We start from the raw sequence: 3,919 nt of genomic DNA on the forward strand, positions 1-3,919 counted from the left end.
GTTATATAGTTTTGTAATTTAAAGGGGTTGTCCGGCGCTAAAAAATTATTCACAGAATAACACACATTACAAAGTTATACAACTTTGTAATGTATGTTATGTCTGTGAATGGCCCCCTTCCCCGTGTCCCACCACCCCCACCCGTGTACCCGGAAGTGTGGTGCGCTATACATTACCTGTCACGTGCCGACCACGGTCTCAGATCCTCAGCAGTGACGTCTTCTTCGGGCGGACGGCGGATCTTCCCGAGTGCCGGCCGCCCTCTGCAGCGTCATCCGAAGCTCAGCCGCGATTGGCTGAGCATAACTGTGCCTATAATCATCATTATCATCATTATTATCATCATTATAAAAAAATAGCATTAATAGTAAGGAAAAAGACCCTGTAATAATTGTTCATTAAAGATATATAGAAAACATCACAACTTATAATAAAAAAAAGAATTGTAATAATTTTAATTATGATAAAAAAAAATACTACTAAAATTTGAAGTAATACTGCCAATAAGAGGTAAAAATAATGCCACTATGGTTATGATTAATTACTAGTATCAGCTGTATGACTAATAATAGGGGAAAAATGAATAAGCAAAAAAGAAGAGCCTGTGGAGCCTCATTTAAGAGTCTCGAAAGACAGGACTAGCCAGATATCACTCCGGGAAGGACCCAGACGAGGGGTGGCTCCTGGAGGGAAACCACCAAGACCATCATAATAAGTGGCCCTATAAGTCAATGTAATGACAAGGGACAAGTAACAATGTTGCAGATAAAGCCTGCCAGAGACTCAGCTGTCTCAGAAGGGAGGGGGGAGGAGGGGGAGACAGTGAGAAAGGTTCACACACAGATTTTTGTGTCTTCAGCAGAAAGCAGCAACTCAGAACTGGGGTAAGGACACTAAATAGATAATAACAAGTATGGAAGGAATTGTTAGTCTCACCATGGGCAGCAGCATATCAAAAGTTATGTCTGAGTGGAATACCCCTTTAATGTAAAGATCCATGTTCCATGCAGTGAAGGGATAAACGTAAGGATCCCTAATGGTCTATGGTAGGTATAGAGTTAATATAAGGGTCCCTGGTGGTCTATGGTAGGGATAGAGTTAAAGGGGTAGTGTGGCGGTAAGCAATTATTCACTAAATAACACACATTACAAAGTTATACAACTTTGTAATGTATGTTATGTTAGTGAATGGCCCCCTTCCCGGTGTTTGCCCCCACCCACACTAGACCCGGGTCAACACGAATCAGGTGAGTATAAAGCACTACACTTCCGGGTCTAGTGTGGGTGGGGGGAAACACCGGGAAGGGGGCCATTCACTAACATAACATACATTACAAAGTTGTATAACTTTGTAATGTGTGTTATTTAGTGAATAATTGCTTACCGCAACATTAACCCTTTAATATAAGGGTCCTATTACACGGGCCGAGCAGGGCCCGATCAACGGTGTAAACGAGCGCCGATCTGCTAGACTACGTTTACTAGGCCTATTCCACGACCCCGATGATCGTTTAGCGAGGGTTGCAGGGACATCATTACCGATGTCCTTGCAGCCCTTATTTTATACATTACCTGTCCGGGCTGCAGGTCTTCTCCTTCTCTCCCGATCCCACGCCGCAGCAGCTTCGGAGCGGGGCTGTCTGAACTGACAGACTGCTCAGCCAATCACTGGCCGCGGCGGTTCATCGACTGATCGTTCTCTCTATTCAACAGAGCGATAATCGTCCGAATCAGGCCGATTGGGCAGATTATCGCTCCGATTCGGCCAATTATCGCTCCGTGGAATAGGCCCCTAAGGGTCCCTGGTGGTCTAGGGCAGTGAAGTGGATTAATGTTAGTATTCCTACTGGTCTAGGGTATTGAATGGACGAAGGTAAGAATCCCTGCTGGTGTGCCTGGTGGTAAACAACATATGATCCCTTTAAGAGGTGACAAGAAGTCAAACTATGTCGCAACGCCTGCGGAATGACTTTCAATTAGCCTCGTATGGACTTAGGAAGCCGGACGCATCCCGGACCTGACAATATAAAGGATTTTCTTCACTACGTAGAAACGGCAGAAGTTTCTATACAACGAAAAACAAGAAAGTTGGAGGAGAGAATGGTTGTCTCCGGCCCGGCTCACCCCGTCCTGTACTATTTATATGGAACTGACTGCCCCCCCGACTCCCCATGTGGATGATTGGCCGCTCCCCGCAGTGACATTCCAGCTTCTACATTCACTGCCCCTCGGTGGTATTCCAAATATTATTCTAAGTGCTCCTCGTTCCAAAGTGTTAAAATTATTAAGCCTGCGGGAAGAGAGATTCTAAGGGGTAAGTGGATGGCTGAGCTCTCCGCCAAGAGAGAGAGAGAGAGAGAGAGAGAGAGGAGAAGAGGAGAAGAGGAGAAGAGGAGTCTCTTACATCCAGCTATGTATTATTAATACTCCAATTGTTCCCACGTGTATTTCTACCAGATTATCCCGCAGCTCAGTGTGTATACACCTACATGCAATGCAGAGACACCCCATAATCTGTGTGTAATGGTACATGCTGTATATCTCCTGTATATAATTATATATGTACAGCTGGTATAACCTGGGTATCTCCTGTATATAACATATATATGTACAGCTGGTATAGCCTGTATATAATTATATATATGCACAGATGGTATAACCTGGGTATCTCCTGTATATACCTATATATGTACAGCTGGTATACCTGGGTATCTCCTGTATATAATTATATATGTACAGCTGGTATACCTGGGTATATACTGTATATAATTATATATGTACAGCTGGTATATCCTGTATATAATTATATATATATATACACAGCTGGTATAACCTGGGTATATAATGTATATAAATATATATGTACAGCTGGTATAACCTGGGTATCTCCTGTATATAAATATATATGTACAGCTGGTATAACCTGGGTATCTCCTGTATATAATTATATATGTACAGCTGGTATAACCTGGGTATCTCCTGTATATAGGTATATATAAACAGCTGGTATAACCTGGGTATCTCCTCTCTATAATTATATATGTACAGCTGGTATAACCTGGGTATCTCCTGTATATAGGTATATATAAACAGCTGGTATAACCTGGGTATTTTCTGTATATAATTATATATGTACAGCTGGTATAACCTTGGTATCTCCTCTCTATAATTATATATATACAGCTGGTATAACCGGGGTATCTCCTGTATATAGTGATACAAAGCTTTCTGGTACACCTTCTCTTCTAGACCATATTTTCTCTCTCTTACATTGTAGCTTTGGATATGGACTCCCTTCACACTTCATTACACCATACCCGTTCATTGCTGGCACCTTGGCCTGGAGAAACGTTGCTATTCCTGTTTCTCATTACCGACTGGCAGCATCCCCCTCTCCCCCCAGCCCACCAGGGGTTGACTTTCACTTGTATTTTGTACTTGTATGTGCTGATTTTTCCTGGACTCGAATACTTGAGATTCTCACAGCTTCTGTCTCTCCAAGTAATACGGACCACCAAAGTGTTCAGGAATGTTCTACAGCGGGCAAATTGATTGGGCACCGGGCGCGGAGCACAGACGACGATGTGATACGACCATGGCAAAGGATGCCAGTCATTCATTGCCCCCCTGGCACCACATTAGCTGCAATAACATGGTTCTGAACTAAACAAATAGATAGTATATTACACGGCGGTGAAAGTCAACCCTTACCGGGGTCTTTTATGGTCTGGACGTGGCATTTATATTGGCATCTCTATTCATAAACCAAGTCACATCTTAAGAGGATTGATTTTAATGTATTTACATTGGACAGCGGGCGGTGGCACAGGCTACGGGTATCAATAAAACTAACACTATCACTTGGTCCTTTTACTCTGCAGCTACAATGTGGTTTCAATGGGCACCTGCACCGTCCCTC

This window comes from Dendropsophus ebraccatus, chromosome 14 (assembly GCF_027789765.1).
Source record: "Dendropsophus ebraccatus isolate aDenEbr1 chromosome 14, aDenEbr1.pat, whole genome shotgun sequence".
NCBI lineage: Eukaryota > Metazoa > Chordata > Amphibia > Anura > Hylidae > Dendropsophus > Dendropsophus ebraccatus.